The sequence below is a fragment of the Sinohyriopsis cumingii genome, unplaced genomic scaffold (assembly GCF_028554795.1).
Source record: "Sinohyriopsis cumingii isolate HCF-2022 unplaced genomic scaffold, ASM2855479v2 utg000663l, whole genome shotgun sequence".
Classification (NCBI taxonomy): Eukaryota; Metazoa; Mollusca; class Bivalvia; order Unionida; family Unionidae; genus Sinohyriopsis; species Sinohyriopsis cumingii.
This window is the reverse complement of record NW_028315922.1, coordinates 2,188,790-2,208,062: the sequence shown is the minus strand read 5'-3', so window position 1 is coordinate 2,208,062 and position 19,273 is coordinate 2,188,790.

Below are 19,273 nucleotides of genomic sequence, written 5' to 3'. Positions count from 1 at the left end.
GGAGCAGTTTCTTCTGCATCCATGCTCTCAATGTCTCCAAACCTGTTATAGAGTTTGATGGGGTCATCTGACCCCTTTTGTTGCCTGTTTCTATGAGATTTGTTTTTGTTTTTCGTCATTTCGTTGGTTGGGTATTATTGAAAGTAGTCTGAGTAGATGCCTTTTTTTGTTCTTGGTAATGGGGGCATAAGAGCTTGGTGTTGAATCGGGTAGATCTGTTTGTGTTTGAGCGTCCTTCGTTGTTTTAGGATTCTTCTTCACTACAGTGGAGAAGGATGGGCTGTTTTGGCCTGAAAAAGTTTTCTGGCTTTTGGATAGGGAATATTAGCTGTGTATTTTACCCTATGTATTTCTTTCTTCTGTTGCCAGGTATCACAATCCTTGGAACTGGCGTGGTGTCCCTTTCCACAGTTGACTCAATGTGGAGTTGCTCTACAATCAGATTCCTGATGAGAATGGTCTCCGCATCGGCCATATATTTGGCTTTTTGAGCAGCGGTCTTCGTGATGGCCATATTTCTGACACTTATAGCATCGAAGGGGGTCGCGATGTATATCTCAACCTTCACTTGCAAGAAGCCACCTTTTACCACTTTGGGTACTGTTGGTTTGTTGAAGGTGAGTACAATGGTGTTGGTGTCCTGCAAGTTGTTATTCCGTTTAATACGTATTCTACGTACTGCAGTGACACCTTCGTTTTTCATCCCTTCAATGATTTCTGTGCCGCTGACTCCAGCCAAGTTGCGACAACGAATTAGGCCTTTGGATTTATTGAGTGTGGTGTGAGCGAATCAGGTCACTGGAATATCGAAGAAAGTTTTCATTTTCATGATATTTTCTGTCTGACCTCGTCGTTCACACTCCACATGAAGGCAACCCGATTTCATTTCTTTGACGCTCATTGCTGTACCAATCGATCCTGTGATTGTTTTCTCGATCACAAACCAACCGGTTTTGTGGCATCTTTAGACTGTATGACCCTGAAGCGTGGAAATGACTCCACACTACACGGTTCGTCATCATCGTCAGATAGAGTTTTAGATCGTTTAGTTTGATTGTTTTGGAAATATCCATCTTGGTTTGTTTAAATTTCAGTATCCGTACTCCCCGCCAATCTTGGAGCCCAACAAGGGGACACTTTTCAAGTGCCAGGGATACACAGATGCCATACTCAGTTGATAAACGTACCTTTGATTGAGCCGTGAGGTCACCACCTTCTAGGGTCGGTAAAATCACCTCCTGATTGACACCTTAAGCCACCGCCTTCTAGGAAGTCTTCTCAGACTTAGGGAAGGGAAAGATAAAGTAAAAGACTATAGGGGCAACGGTGGTATCAAGAGAGATACAAGGAGAAAGAAAAAAAAGGTGAGGGAGTAAATAAAGACTTCCTAGGGCTCGGCGTGACAGCCGATTTGTCGAGACCGAGCCCATCCCGACCACCCGTCTAGAAGAAGTAGAAGCCAAAGTAGTGTATTGCATGGAAAGCCTCTCCTCAGCTACCAGCATCCTTTCCTCCCACGACACGGCAAATAAGAAAATAAGAAGGAAACCCTAAGCCCAAAGTGAGATTATATATATTTCCGCTCACTGAACGGAACATAGCATTACCTCTACCATATGTAACGATAATGCGTAAGTAGTATTCAATGCATGGGTGATTATATTTCAGCATGCACTTCATTCTTTATAGCAAAATGTATTGGTTTATAAATAAATATCTGGTCTCGTCTTCTACATTAGTTCAAAGATCCATTGCCACAGATCTGCCCTCTCAGTATCTTTGTACTCATGGGGCAAAGCGATCTATCAACTTTGTTGTATTAGAACCTATGACAAGAATGGGGTATTAAAATCAATTTACATACCTAACGATGGCATTGGCCATATCTCCAACTGCTTCACTGATAGCAGAATGTACAACTTGACATATATATGTAAATATTCTCCAACGTATTGTTTGTGAGTGATAAATGAATCAATTGATTTATTTCTTCCATATCTCAGTTAATCGTCGTGCGTGCTCACCAATTTCTATATTTCTATGATTTTGTAAAACATATATAGCCAAAGAATACAAGACAGGAACATTGAAGTTCGCTTCAATAATAACTGGGGAAGGTAGGCTTCGTCTTGTTTGTATAGCCTGTCCTACAATCAGAATCACAACAAACATGAAAGACGGACTTACGTGCATTTGTATGTAAAGAACACGACTGGTTCTTCTCTTTACCATATGATATAGCAAATATTTGGATGCTGTAGTTTGTGCCTGCAGACACAAACTAGAATTACACTCTTGAGAGATGTTCTGGCATGTGGCATTTTTGAATGTTGATATCACTGTTTTCTTCGTCTACATGAATGCGGAAGTCTGTTGCATTACCTATATCATGCCATGATGCATTTAGTTATGTGTTACATCAATCACAATGGAACACAGCGGTGAACTTGGCACTTTGAAATAAATTTTACAAAAATTGATACTTGGTGCGAGAACATACCAACAATGCCTTTAATGATGCTAATCACGAATTAGGTCCCTACGGCTAATAACAGAAAAAGACTAAACAAATCATATATTATCTACGACATGCAATAAAAAGGCAACAAGAAGAAAAAACTAAGGACTAAAATGAGATTAAGCCAAAATAACAGAACATATTATTATCTATACCATATGGAACGAAAAGCTGATGTATTATTCAATGCGTGGAACACAGCGGTGTGCTTTTCGCTTTCAAATGAATTTTAAATCATTGGTACGAGCACATATCAACAATACCTGTATGATCGTAATCTTTAGTGAAGTCCCTGCGACTAATAACAGAATGAAAAAAGACGTAAAACCTAAGCTCAGAGTGAGAATATTTATATATTTAAGCTCAATTAACAGAACATAGCATTACCTATGCCTTATGTAACGGTAACGCGTGTGTAGTGTTCAATGCCTGGATGTTTATATTTCAGCATCCTCTTCATTCTTTATAGCAACATGTATTGGTTTTTAAATAAATATCTGCTCTCGTCTTCTACATGAGTTCAAAGATCCATTGCCACAAATCTGCCCAGCCAGCAGTTTTGTACAGATGTTGAATTGAGACCTATCAGTTTCGGTGTATTAGATCTTATGACAAGAATGCGATATGCAAATCAGATTTCATACATAACAAATGGCATTGCCCTAATCTCGATATTGTTTCACTGAGGGCAGAATGATCAACTAGACATGCTGATGTAAGTGTTCTCCAACACGTTATTAGTTTGCGAATGATTGATGAATCAATTGATACATCTCTTCAATGTGTCAGGTTGGTGTCGTGCATACTCACCCATTTCTATTAGTTTGTAAAACCATACAAGAACACGAGATAGGAACATTGATTGTTCGTTACGACTGGTTGTTCTCTTTACCATACGATATGGCAAATATTTGGATGCAATGATTGTTTGTGCCTGGAGACAGTTCCGTGATGATATAATTACACTCTTGAGAGATGTTCTAGCATGTGGCATTTTTTGGAATGTTGATACCTCTGTTTTGTTCGTCTACATGAATTCGGAAATCTTTTGTATTTTCTCCATCTTGCCAGGATGCATTTAGTGATGCCTTACTTACAGCAATAAACTGGAACACAGCGGTGAACTTGGCACTTTGAAATAGTTGATTGATTGATTGATTGTGTTTTAACGGCGCATCAGCACTGTTAGGCTATTTAGCGCCAAACATAATGTTATATGTATAATCTTTTAAAAGTTTTGAAAATCTCATATCCATCAAGCGATATCAAAACCAAATAGTTGAAATTAAAGCGATAAGATGGTTACGGTGAAAAATAATGCTTTCCAATCAACGGGGGATGTAAATGGTGTATGTTAATGAAGATTGATGATAAGGTATTAAAAAGGGACGGTATATATATTGCATAAAACTTCGCAAGGTGATAGCATAAAAGTTAGAGTTTAGAATGAATATTCACTGCTTTCAGGAACTCTATAATACAAGTGAAGTTTATTGTATCAAAAAGTTATTTCATGTCATGCACATTGTAATACTGATCGCGCGTAGGTTGCAGGTCAAAACACTCTATCTTAACAGTGAATGGTTCATTGCAAGAAACGGACTCTGTTGGGTCTTCACCTTTCAGTATGTGGGAGTGGGTGATATAAGTATGACCAATTCGGATTCTTGAAATGGCTATCTCCTCCCTAAGCATGGTTCTGTAGGAGAGAGTCCATTCTCCTAGAGTTGGCTTGATTGCATACAGTTTGTTATTGACTGCATCATTCTATGATGCCTGCCACTTCTGACGTAAGGACGCTCTGACACTAGGTTTAAAATCAGTATACAGTGTTTTAAAATCAGATGGTTCTTGAGTAAGGGCCATTTCAGCAGCGCGATCCGCGTTATCGTTACCTTTAATACCAATATGGCTAGGTAACCAACAGTATATTACATTCTTAGAGACACTCAGCTCGGTAATTTTGACGAGTATGTTTTTCAATAATGGATTCTCCAGTTTTCTATGGTGTAGTGACTGAAGTACTGATAATGAGTCGGAGAAGATGATGCTGTTTAAAATAGGATTGTTTTCTATATGTTGCAGAGCAAGGTCTATTGCTCTGATTTCGACTGAAAAAATTGATGTTCCATTTTTAAGCAAACTTTGCCTTGTGTCATTTCCACAAAAAAGGCTGCAGCAGCCTTTTCCTCATCCTTTGATCCATCGGTGTAAATTCTTGTGTAGTTTTTTAATTCGGTGAGGAGTTCATGGTAAGAGTTGTGGTAAGAAAGAAGAGTTTGTCTCGGATTTTGTTTCCATCGTGTAGCGTAAAAAGTACTTTTGGTTGTATAAGTAGCCAGGGTGGTGTTTCGGAGATGGAGGTTTTCTGAATTTTAGAAAGATCTTTTTTTGTGCTGTCAAGGCTGGATGATATTCTAATGCCAAAGAAAGGTATGGCGTTTGGTTTATTTTCGTATTAGGTTTTGTATTTGGGTTCAAAAACAGCTGAAAAAGCAGGATTCAGAGCTTTTGATTTTAATTTGAGAGCATACTGTTCGGAAAGCATTTCTCTACCATGTGATAACGGTGGTTCGATTGCTGCAGCTAGTAGGCTTTCACATGGGAATGTTTTAAATGCTCCTAGAGCCAGTCTTATTCCCTGATGATGAATTATATCAAGCAATTTAAGATATGACTTTCTGCCTGAATCATACACAACGCAACCATAGTCCAGTTTGGAGCGAATAAAGGTTCTATATAAATTCAGGATGACTTTTCTATCAGCACCCCAGTCAGTGTGCGCAACTACTTTAAGTAGGTTAAGTGCTTTTAAGCATTTAACTTTCAAGTTCTTTAGGTGTGGGATAACAGTCAGTTTTCTGTCAAAGATAATACTAAAAAAATTTGTTTCCTCAACAACTGGAATAGCTGTTCCGTCCAGCGTGAGTTTAGGTTCATCGTGGTGTCGTCGTAACTGACAGAAATGCATACATACCGTTTTTGATTTCGAGAACTTGAAGCCGTTCGTACTAGCCCAATTATGAATCTAGTTTACATTTTGCTGTAGTTGTCTTTCAATTGTATGCATGTGCTTTGATCGATAACATATTAGAAAATCATCAACATATAGCGAGCAATCCACACAAGGAGTCAAACACTTGGTGATGCTATACTGCCCTGGGGCACACCCATCTCTTGCTCGTGCAGATCTGAGAGGGTAGAGCCCACTCGTACCTTGAATTTTCTGTCTGAGTGATAGTTGGATATGAAAGAGGGCATACGGTCTTTTAGACCTAGATCGTGCAGGTCATTTAGTATCCCGTACTTCCATGTTGTGTCATAGGCCTTTTCTAAATAAAAGAAAACCGCTACTAAATGTTCCTACTTGATAAATGCTTCGCCAGTAAATGTTTCTAGACTAACCAGATGATCATTGGTGCTCCGGCCATATCGGAAGCCAATTTGAAAAGGAGATATTAAATTGTTAGTTTCCAAGTACCAGACAAGCCGAGAATTGATCATTCGTTCCATTGTTTTGCACACACAGCTTGTGAGTGCAATTGGTCGATAGCTGTTAGGATCTGCGCTATCATTACCGGGTATGGGAACTGGTATTACCGCTGCCTCTTTAGAAATGTTTGGTACATTACCAGTAATCCATAAATCATTGAAAATTTCCAGAAGGACTGTTAATGAAGTTTCTGGAAGGTGTTTCAAAAACTGGTCATGTATTTCGTCAGGCCCAGTGAACGTATTGTGGGCCTTATTTAGGGATTCCATCAGCTCAAACAGTGTAAACGCTTGATTATAACTTTTTGAGTTATTCGATGTGAATTTCAACTGTGTCTTTTCTTTTTGAGTTTTTAATCTTCTGAAGGCTTCTGAATAATTAGAGGATGAGGAATTTTTTGAGAAACTAACAGCATGTATATTAACTATGTCATCTTTGGAATTGAAATTCTTGTTGTTTAGTTTGAGATGTCGAAAGGAATTGTATTGTCCCTTTCCATCCATTTTGCGGATCGTTTTCCAAACTTTCTTTATAGAGAACGAGAATTTAAAGTTGAAACATATTTTTCCCATCATGCTCTTTTACTTTCTTTAACCGTGCGGCGGAATTTGGCCCCAACAATACGGTACTTACTTTAATTTTCGGGCGTTGGAAGATTATTACAAATTTTCAGTGCTTCTCGGCGTTGTCTAATGGCCTCTTTACATTCTTTTGTGGACCACGGTTCTGAGGTTCCTTTACTGTTTGGTGAGGACTTTGGGAATGTATTCTTCTGCAATGTCGATTAAAACAGATGTAAAATATTGAAAAGGGTTATTGTCGTTTGAAACAGTGTCCCTGTTAAGCCTAGTTGTACAAAGTGTTTCAAATTTGGCCCAGTCGGCCTTCTTTAAATTCCATTGTGGAATTGCTTCGTCAATTGTAACGTCGGTGTTGTCAAGAGAGATTGGAAAGTGATCACTGCTGTGAGGTCATCAGCGACCTTCCATTCATAGTCCAAAAGCAGCGATGGGGAACAAATTGTCAAATCGATACATGTGTATATACACGTTTCTGGGTGTAAATACATCGGTGATTTGGTGTTCTATAGACACAAATCGTGTGTAGAAATGAAGTCCTCTACTTTGTGGCCTCGGTCACTTATGTCGTTAGATCCCCATAAAATGTTATTTGCATTAAAGTCCCTTAGTAAAACAAATGGTGCGGGAAGTTGTTGAACAAGTATGTCTTAATCGTTTGGTACTACGTTGGTGTTTGGTGGTAAGTAAATAGAACAAAAGGTAATCACTCGATGTAGCGTGACGCTTACAGCAAGGGCTTGTAGATTTGGACTGATAGGGATGACGCTATGAGGGGCTCTATTCTTCACAACAACAGAAACTAATCCTGAGGCCAAAAGCATAGTGCTGCAGGATCATATTCGTTTAAAAGGAGAAGAACATCATTGTAATTTGCTTTCAGTCCTCGACAGTTCCATTGTATGATGGTGTTTTTCATTATAAATTTAAATCGAAGATTATGGAACTAGGTTTGACCTTTCGCGGAGGGAATTTGTTTGGTTATGAGGGTGAATTTTTTGTTTGTAGGTCTGGAGCTACCTTGGGCACATGGAGCAGTTTCTTCTGCATCCATGCTCTCAATGTCTCCAAACCTGTTATATAGTTTGATGGGGTCATCTGACCCCTTTTGTTGCCTGTTTCCATGAGATTTGTTTTTGTTTTTCGTCATTTCGTTGGTTGGGTATTATTGAAAGTAGTCTGAGTAGATGCCTTTTTTGTGCTTGTTAATGGGGGGTATAAGAGCTTGGTGTTGAATCGGGTAGATCTGTTTGTGTTTGAGCGTCCTTCGTTGTTTTAGGATTCTTCTTCACTACAGTGGAGAAGGATGGGCTGTTTTGGCCTGAACAAGTTTTCTGGCTTTCTGGCTTCTGGATAGGGAATATTAGCTGTGTATTTTACCCTCTGTATTTCTTTCTTCTGTTGCCAGGTATCACAATCCTTGGAACTGGCGTGGTGCCCCTTTCCACAGTTGACTCAATGTGGAGTTGCTCTACAATCAGATTCCTGATGAGAATGGTCTCCGCATCGGCCATATATTTGGCTTTTTGAGCAGCGGTCTTCGTGATGGCCATATTTCTGACACTTATAGCATCGAAGGGGGTCGCGATGTATATCTCAACCTTCACTTGCAAGAAGCCACCTTTTACCACTTTGGGTACTGTTGGTTTGTTGAAGGTGAGTACAATGGTGTTGGTGTCCTGCAAGTTGTTATTCCGTTTAATACGTATTCTACGTACTGCAGTGACACCTTCGTTTTTCATCCCTTCAATGATTTCTGTGCCGCTGACTCCAGCCAAGTTGCGACAACGAATTAGGCCTTTGGATTTATTGAGTGTGGTGTGAGCGAATCAGGTCACTGGAATATCGAAGAAAGTATTCATTTTCATGATATTTTCTGTCTGACCTCGTCGTTCACACTCCACATGAAGGCAACCCGATTTCATTTCTTTGACGCTCTTTGCTGTACCAATCGATCCTGTGATTGTTTTCTCGATCACAAACCAACCGGTTTTGTGGCATCTTTAGACTGTATGACCCTGAAGCGTGGAAATGACTCCACACTACACGGTTCGTCATCATCGTCAGATAGAGTTTTAGATCGTTTATTTTGATTGTTTTGGAAATATCCATCTTGGTTTGTTTAAATTTCAGTATCCGTACTCCCCGCCAATCTTGGAGCCCAACAAGGGGACACTTTTCAAGTGCCAGGGATACACAGATGCCATACTCAGTTGATAAACGTACCTTTGATTGAGCCGTGAGGTCACCACCTTCTAGGGTCGGTAAAATCACCTCCTGATTGACACCTTAAGCCACCGCCTTCTAGGAAGTCTTCTCAGACTTAGGGAAGGGAAAGATAAAGTAAAAGACTATAAGGGCAACGGTGGTATCAAGAGAGATACAAGGAGAAAGAAAAAAAAGGTGAGGGAGTAAATAAAGACTTCCTAGGGCTCGGCGTGACAGCCGATTTGTCGAGACCGAGCCCATCCCGACCACCCGTCTAGAAGAAGTAGAAGCCAAAGTAGTGTATTGCATGGAAAGCCTCTCCTCAGCTACCAGCATCCTTTCCTCCCACGACACGGCAAATAAGAAAATAAGAAGGAAACCCTAAGCCCAAAGTGAGATTATATATATTTCCGCTCACTGAACGGAACATATCATTACCTCTACCACATGTAACGATAATGCGTAAGTAGTATTCAATGCATGGGTGATTGTATTTCAGCATCCACTTCATTATTTATAGCAAAATGTATTGGTTTATAAATAAATATCTGGTCTCGTCTTCTACATTAGTTCAAAGATCCATTGCCACAAATCTGCCCTCTCAGTATCTTTGTACTCATGGGGCAAAGCGATCTATCAACTTTGTTGTATTAGAACCTATGACAAGAATGGGATATTAAAATCAATTTACACACCTAACGATGGCATTGGCCATATCTCCAACTGCTTCACTGATAGCAGAATGTACAACTTGACATATATATGTAAATATTCTCCAACGTATTGTTTGTGAGTGATAAATGAATCAATTGATTTATTTCTTCCATATCTCACTTAATCGTCGTGCGTGCTCACCGATTTCTATATTTCTATGATTTTGTAAAACATATATAGCCAAAGAACACAAGACAGGAACATTGAAGTTCGCTTCAATAATAACTGGGGAAGGTAGGCGTCGTCTTGTTTGTATAGCCTGTCCTACAATCAGAATCACAACAAACATGAAAGACGGACTTACGTGCATTTGTATGTAAAGAACACGACTGGTTCTTCTCTTTACCATATGATATAGCAAATATTTGGATGCTGTAGTTTGTGCCTGGAGACACAATCTAGAATTACACTCTTGAGAGATGTTCTGGCATGTGGCATTTTTGAATGTTGATATCACTGTTTTCTTCGTCTACATGAATTCGGAAGTCTGTTGCATTTCCTATATCATGCCAGGATGCATTTAGTTATGTGTTACATCAATCACAATGGAACACAGCGGTGAACTTGGCACTTTGAAATAAATTTTACAAAAATTGATACTTGGTGCGAGAACATACCAACAATGCCTTTAATGATGCTAATCACGAATTAGGTCCCTACGGCTAATAACAGAAAAAGACTAAACAAATCATATATTATCTACGACATGCAATAAAAAGGCAACAAGAAGAAAAAACTAAGGACTAAAATGAGATTAAGCCAAAATAACAGAACATATTATTATCTATACCATATGGAACGAAAAGCTGATGTATTATTCAATGCGTGGAACACAGCGGTGTGCTTTTCGCTTTCAAATGAATTTTAAATCATTGGTACGAGCACATATCAACAATACCTGTATGATCGTAATCTTTAGTGAAGTCCCTGCGACTAATAACAGAATGAAAAAAGAAGTAAAACCTAAGCTCAAAGTGAGAATATTTATATATTTCCGCTCAATTAACAGAACATAGCATTACCTATACCTTATGTAACGGTAACGCGTGTGTAGTATTCAATGCCTGGATGTTTATATTTCAGCATCCTCTTCATTCTTTATAGCAACATGTATTGGTTTTTAAATAAATATCTGCTCTCGTCTTCTACATGAGTTCAAAAATCCATTGCCACAAATCTGCCCAGCCAGCAGTTTTGTACAGATGTTGAATTGAGACCTATCAGTTTCGGTGTATTAGATCTTATGACAAGAATGCGATATGCAAATCAGATTTCATACATAACAAATGGCATTGCCCTAATCTCGATATTGTTTCACTGAGGGCAGAATGATCAACTAGACATGCTGATGTAAGTGTTCTCCAACACGTTATTAGTTTGCGAATGATTGATGAATCAATTGATACATCTCTTCAATGTGTCAGGTTGGTGTCGTGCATACTCACCCATTTCTATTATTTTGTAAAACCATACAAGAACACGAGATAGGAACATTGATTGTTCGTTACGACTGGTTGTTCTCTTTACCATACGATATGGCAAATATTTGGATGCAATGATTGTTTGTGCCTGGAGACAGTTCCGTGATGATATAATTACACTCTTGAGAGATGTTCTAGCATGTGGCATTTTTTGGAATGTTGATACCTCTGTTTTGTTCGTCTACATGAATTCGGAAATCTTTTGTATTTTCTCCATCTTGCCAGGATGCATTTAGTGATGCCTTACTTACAGCAATAAACTGGAACACAGCGGTGAACTTGGCACTTTGAAATAGTTGATTGATTGATTGATTGTGTTTTAACGGCGCATCAGCACTGTTAGGCTATTTAGCGCCAAACATAATGTTATATGTATAATCTTTTAAAAGTTTTGAAAATCTCATATCCATCAAGCGATATCAAAACCAAATAGTTGAAATTAAAGCGATAAGATGGTTACGGTGAAAAATAATGCTTTCCAATCAACGGGGGATGTAAATGGTGTATGTTAATGAAGATTGATGATAAGGTATTAAAAAGGGACGGTATATATATTGCATAAAACTTCGCAAGGTGATAGCATAAAAGTTAGAGTTTAGAATGAATATTCACTGCTTTCAGGAACTCTATAATACAAGTGAAGTTTATTGTATCAAAAAGTTCTTTCATGTCATGCACATTGTAATACTGATCGCGCGTAGGTTGCAGGTCAAAACACTCTATCTTAACAGTGAATGGTTCATTGCAAGAAACGGACTCTGGTGGGTCTTCACCTTTCAGTATGTGGGAGTGGGTGATATAAGTATGACCAATTCGGATTCTTGAAATGGCTGTCTCCTCTGTAGGAGAGAGTCCATTCTCCTAGAGTTGGCTTGATTGCATACAGTTTGTTATTGACTGCATCATTCTATGATGCCTGCCACTTCTGACGTAAGGACGCTCTGACACTAGGTTTAAAATCAGCATACAGTGTTTTAAAATCAGATGGTTCTTGAGTAAGGGCCATTTCAGCAGCGCGATCCGCGTTATCGTTACCTTTAATACCAATATGGCTAGGTAACCAACAGTATATTACATTCTTAGAGACACTCAGCTCGGTAATTTTGACGAGTATGTTTTTCAATAATGGATTCTCCAGTTTTCTATGGTGTAGTGACTGAAGTATTGATAATGAGTCGGAGAAGATGATGCTGTTTAAAATAGGATTGTTTTCTATATGTTGCAGAGCAAGGTCTATTGCTCTGATTTCGACTGAAAAAATTGATGTTCCATTTTTAAGCAAACTTTGCCTTGTGTCATTTCCACAAAAATGGCTGCAGCAGCCTTCTCCTCATCCTTTGATCCATCGGTGTAAATTCATGTGTAGTTTTTTAATTCGGTGAGGAGTTCATGGTAAGAGTTGTGGTAAGAAAGAAGAGTTTGTCTCGGATTTTGTTTCCATCGTGTAGCGTAAAAAGTACTTTTGGTTGTATAAGTAGCCAGGGTGGTGTTTCGGAGATGGAGGTTTTCTGAATTTTAGAAAGATCTTTTTTTGTGCTGTCAAGGCTGGATGATATTCTAATGCCAAAGAAAGGTATGGCGTTTGGTTTATTTTCGTATAAGGTTTTGTATTTGGGTTGAAAAACAGCCGAGAAAGCAGGATTCAGAGGGTTTGATTTTAATTTGAGAGCATACTGTTCGGAAAGCATTTCTCTACCATGTGATAACGGTGGTTCGATTGCTGCAGCTAGTAGGCTTTCACATGGGAATGTTTTAAATGCTCCTAGAGCCAGTCTTATTCCCTGATGATGAATTATGTCAAGCAATTTAAGATATGACTTTCTGCCTGAATCATACACAACGCAACCATAGTCCAGTTTGGAGCGAATAAAGGTTCTATATAAATTCAGGATGACTTTTCTATCAGCACCCCAGTCAGTGTGCGCTACTACTTTAAGTAGGTTAAGTGCTTTTAAGCATTTAACTTTCAAGCTCTTAAGGTGTGGGATAACAGTCAGTTTTCTGTCAAAGATAATACTAAAAAAATGTATTTCCTCAACAACTGGAATAGGTGTTCCGTCCAGCGTGAGTTTAGGTTCATCGTGGTGTCGTCGTAACTGACAGAAATGCATACATATCGTTTTTCATTTCGAGAACTTGGAGCCATTCGTACTAGCCCAATTTTGAATCTAGTTTACATTTTGCTGTAGTTGTCTTTCAATTGTATGCATGTGCTTTGATCGATGACATATTAGAAAATCATCAACATATAGCGAGCAATCCACACAAGGAGTCAAACACTTGGTGATGCTATACTGCCCTGGGGCACACCCATCTCTTGCTCGTGCAGATCTGAGAGGGTAGAGCCCACTCGTACCTTGAATTTTCTGTTTGAGTGAAAGTTGGATATGAAAGAGGGCATACGGTCTTTTAGACCTAGATCGTGCAGGTCATTTAGTATCCCGTACTTCCATGTTGTGTCATAGGCCTTTTCTAAATAAAAGAAAACCGCTACTAAATGTTCCTTCTTGATAAATGCTTCGCCAGTAAATGTTTCTAGACTAACCAGATGATCATTGGTGCTCCGGCCATATCGGAAGCCAATTTGAAAAGGAGATATTAAATTGTTAGTTTCCAAGTACCAGACAAGCCGAGAATTGATCATTAATTCATTGTTTTGCACACACAGCTTGTGAGTGCAATTGGTCGATAGCTGTTAGGATCTGCGCTATCATTACCGGGTATGGGAACTGGTATTACCGCTGCCTCTTTAGAAATGTTTGGTGCATTACCAGTAATCCATAAATCATTGAAAATTTCCAGAAGGACTGTTAATGAAGTTTCTGGAAGGTGTTTCAAAAACTGGTCATGTATTTCGTCAGGCCCAGTGAACGTATTGTGGGCCTTATTTAGGGATTCCATCAGCTCAAACAGTGTAAACGCTTGATTATAACTTTTTGAGTTATTCGATGTGAATTTCAACCGTGTCTTTTCTTTTTGAGTTTTTAATCTTCTGAAGGCTTCTGAATAATTAGAGGATGAGGAATTTTTTGAGAAACTAACAGCATGTATATTAACTATGTCATCTTTGGAATTGAAATTCTTGTTGTTTAGTTTGAGATGTCGAAAGGAATTGTATTGTCCCTTTCCATCCATTTTGCGGATCGTTTTCCAAACTTTCTTTATAGAGAACGAGAATTTAAAGTTGAAACATATTTTTTCCATCATGCTCTTTTACTTTCTTTAATCGTGCGGCGGAATTTGGCCCCAACAATACGGTACTTACTTTAATTTTCGGGCGTTGGAAGATTATTACAAATTTTCAGTGCTTCTCGGCGTTGTCTAATGGCCTCTTTACATTCTTTTGTGGACCACGGTTCTGAGGTTCCTTTACTGTTTGGTGAGGACTTTGGGAATGTATTCTTCTGCAATGTCGATTAAAACAGATGTAAAATATTGAAAAGGGTTATTGTCGTTTGAAACAGTGTCCCTGTTAAGCCTAGTTGTACAAAGTGTTTCAAATTTGGCCCAGTCGGCCTTCTTTAAATTCCATTGTGGAATTGCTTCGTCAATTGTAACGTCGGTGTTGTCAAGAGAGATTGGAAAGTGATCACTGCTGTGAGGTCATCAGCGACCTTCCATTCATAGTCCAAAAGCAGCGATGGGGAACAAATTGTCAAATCGATACATGTGTATATACACGTTTCTGGGTGTAAATACATCGGTGATTTGGTGTTCTATAGACACAAATCGTGTCTAGAAATGAAGTCTTCTACTTTGTGGCCTCGGTCACTTATGTCGTTAGATCCCCATAAAATGTTATGGGCATTAAAATCCCCTAGTAAAACAAATGGTGCGGGAAGTTGTTGAACAAGTATGTCTTAATCGTTTGGTACTACGTTGGTGTTTGGTGGTAAGTAAATAGAACAAAAGGTAATCACTCGATGTAGCGTGACGCTTACAGCAAGGGCTTGTAGATTTGTACTAATAGGGATGACGCTATGAGGGGCTCTATTCTTCACAACAACAGAAACTAATCCTGAGGCCAAAGGCATAGTACTGCAGGATCATATTCGTTTAAAAGGAGAAGAACATCATTGTAATTTGCTTTCAGTCCTCGACAGTTCCATTGTATGATGGTGTTTTTCATTATAAATTTAAATCGAAGATTATGGAACTAGGTTTGACCTTTCGCGGAGGGAATTTGTTTGGTTATGAGGGTGAATTTTTTGTTTGTAGGTCTGGAGCTACCTTGGGCACATGGAGCAGTTTCTTCTGCATCCATGCTCTCAATGTCTCCAAACCTGTTATAGAGTTTGATGGGGTCATCTGACCCCTTTTGTTGCCTGTTTCCATGAGATTTGTTTTTGTTTTTCGTCATTTCGTTGGTTGGGTATTATTGAAAGTAGTCTGAGTAGATGCCTTTTTTTGTGCTTGGTAATGGGGGGTATAAGAGCTTGGTGTTGAATAGGGTAGATCTGTTTGTGTTTGAGCGTCCTTCGTTGTTTTAGGATTCTTCTTCACTACAGTGGAGAAGGATGGGCTGTTTTGGCCTGAAAAAGTTTTCTGGCTTTCTGGCTTCTGGATAGGGAATATTAGCTGTGTATTTTACCCTATGTATTTCTTTCTTCTGTTGCCAGGTATCACAATCCTTGGAACTGGCGTGGTGCCCCTTTCCACAGTTGACTCAATGTGGAGTTGCTCTACAATCAGATTCCTGATGAGAATGGTCTCCGCATCGGCCATATATTTGGCTTTTTGAGCAGCGGTCTTCGTGATGGCCATATTTCTGACACTTATAGCATCGAAGGGGGTCGCGATGTATATCTCAACCTTCACTTGCAAGAAGCCACCTTTTACCACTTTGGGTACTCTTGGTTTGTTGTAGGTGAGTACAATGGTGTTGGTGTCCTGCAAGTTGTTATTCCGTTTAATACGTATTCTACGTACTGCAGTGACACCTTCGTTTTTCATCCCTTCAATGATTTCTGTGCCGCTGACTCCAGCCAAGTTGCGACAACGAATTAGTCCTTTGGATTTATTGAGTGTGGTGTGAGCGAATCAGGTCACTGGAATATCGAAGAAAGTTTTCATTTTCATGATATTTTCTGTCTGACCTCGTCGTTCACACTCCACATGAAGGCAACCCGATTTCATTTCTTTGACGCTCTTTGCTGTACCAATCGATCCTGTGATTGTTTTCTCGATCACAAACCAACCGGTTTTGTGGCATCTTTAGACTGTATGACCCTGAAGCGTGGAAATGACTCCACACTACACGGTTCGTCATCATCGTCAGATAGAGTTTTAGATCGTTTATTTTGATTGTTTTGGAAATATCCATCTTGGTTTGTTTAAATTTCAGTATCCGTACTCCCCGCCAATCTTGGAGCCCAACAAGGGGACACTTTTCAAGTGCCAGGGATACACAGATGCCATACTCAGTTGATAAACGTACCTTTGATTGAGCCGTGAGGTCACCACCTTCTAGGGTCGGTAAAATCACCTCCTGATTGACACCTTAAGCCACCGCCTTCTAGGAAGTCTTCTCAGACTTAGGGAAGGGAAAGATAAAGTAAAAGACTATAAGGGCAACGGTGGTATCAAGAGAGATACAAGGAGAAAGAAAAAAAAGGTGAGGGAGTAAATAAAGACTTCCTAGGGCTCGGCGTGACAGCCGATTTGTCGAGACCGAGCCCATCCCGACCACCCGTCTAGAAGAAGTAGAAGCCAAAGTAGTGTATTGCATGGAAAGCCTCTCCTCAGCTACCAGCGTCCTTTCCTCCCACGACACGGCAAATAAGAAAATAAGAAGGAAACCCTAAGCCCAAAGTGAGATTATATATATTTCCGCTCACTGAACGGAACATATCATTACCTCTACCACATGTAACGATAATGCGTAAGTAGTATTCAATGCATGGGTGATTATATTTCAGCATCCACTTCATTCTTTATAGCAAAATGTATTGGTTTATAAATAAATATCTGGTCTCGTCTTCTACATTAGTTCAAAGATCCATTGCCACAAATCTGCCCTCTCAGTATCTTTGTACTCATGGGGCAAAGCGATCTATCAACTTTGTTGTATTAGAACCTATGACAAGAATGGGATATTAAAATCAATTTACACACCTAACGATGGCATTGGCCATATCTCCAACTGCTTCACTGATAGCAGAATGTACAACTTGACATATATATGTAAATATTCTCCAACGTATTGTTTGTGAGTGATAAATGAATCAATTGATTTATTTCTTCCATATCTCACTTAATCGTCGTGCGTGCTCACCGATTTCTATATTTCTATGATTTTGTAAAACATATATAGCCAAAGAACACAAGACAGGAACATTGAAGTTCGCTTCAATAATAACTGGGGAAGGTAGGCTTCGTCTTGTTTGTATAGCCTGTCCTACAATCAGAATCACAACAAACATGAAAGACGGACTTACGTGCATTTGTATGTAAAGAACACGACTGGTTCTTCTCTTTACCATATGATATAGCAAATATTTGGATGCTGTAGTTTGTGCCTGGAGACACAATCTAGAATTACACTCTTGAGAGATGTTCTGGCATGTGGCATTTTTGAATGTTGATATCACTGTTTTCTTCGTCTACATGAATTCGGAAGTCTGTTGCATTTCCTATATCATGCCAGGATGCATTTAGTTATGTGTTACATCAATCACAATGGAACACAGCGGTGAACTTGGCACTTTGAAATAAATTTTACAAAAATTGATACTTGGTGCGAGAACATACCAACAATGCCTTTAATGATGCTAATCACGAATTAGGTCCCTACGGCTAATAACAGAAAAAGACTAAACAAATCATATATTATTTACGACATGCAATAAAAAGGCAACAAGAAGAAAAAACTAAGGACTAAAATGAGATTAAGCCAAAATAACAGAACATATTATTATCTATACCATATGGAACGAAAAGCTGATGTATTATTCAATGCGTGGAACACAGCGGTGTGCTTTTCGCTTTCAAATGAATTTTAAATCATTGGTACGAGCACATATCAACAATACCTGTATGATCGTAATCTTTAGTGAAGTCCCTGCGACTAATAACAGAATGAAAAAAGAAGTAAAACCTAAGCTCAAAGTGAGAATATTTATATATTTCCGCTCAATTAACAGAACATAGCATTACCTATACCTTATGTAACGGTAACGCGTGTGTAGTATTCAATGCCTGGATGTTTATATTTCAGCATCCTCTTCATTCTTTATAGCAACATGTATTGGTTTTTAAATAAATATCTGCTCTCGTCTTCTACATGAGTTCAAAGATCCATTGCCACAAATCTGCCCAGCCAGCAGTTTTGTACAGATGTTGAATTGAGACCTATCAGTTTCGGTGTATTAGATCTTATGACAAGAATGCGATATGCAAATCAGATTTCATACATAACAAATGGCATTGCCCTAATCTCGATATTGTTTCACTGAGGGCAGAATGATCAACTAGACATGCTGATGTAAGTGTTCTCCAACACGTTATTAGTTTGCGAATGATTGATGAATCAATTGATACATCTCTTCAATGTGTCAGGTTGGTGTCGTGCATACTCACCCATTTCTATTATTTTGTAAAACCATACAAGAACACGAGATAGGAACATTGATTGTTCGTTACGACTGGTTGTTCTCTTTACCATACGATATGGCAAATATTTGGATGCAATGATTGTTTGTGCCTGGAGACAGTTCCGTGATGATATAATTACACTCTTGAGAGATGTTCTAGCATGTGGCATTTTTTGGAATGTTGATACCTCTGTTTTGTTCGTCTACATGAATTCGGAAATCTTTTGTATTTTCTCCATCTTGCCAGGATGCATTTAGTGATGCCTTACTTACAGCAATAAACTGGAACACAGCGGTGAACTTGGCACTTTGAAATAGTTGATTGATTGATTGATTGTGTTTTAACGGCGCATCAGCACTGTTAGGCTATTTAGCGCCAAACATAATGTTATATGTATAATCTTTTAAAAGTTTTGAAAATCTCATATCCATCAAGCGATATCAAAACCAAATAGTTGAAATTAAAGCGATAAGATGGTTACGGTGAAAAATAATGCTTTCCAATCAACGGGGGATGTAAATGGTGTATGTTAAGGAAGATTGATGATAAGGTATTAAAAAGGGACGGTATATATATTGCATAAAACTTCGCAAGGTGATAGCATAAAAGTTAGAGTTTAGAATGAATATTCACTGCTTTCAGGAACTCTATAATACAAGTGAAGTTTATTGTATCAAAAAGTTCTTTC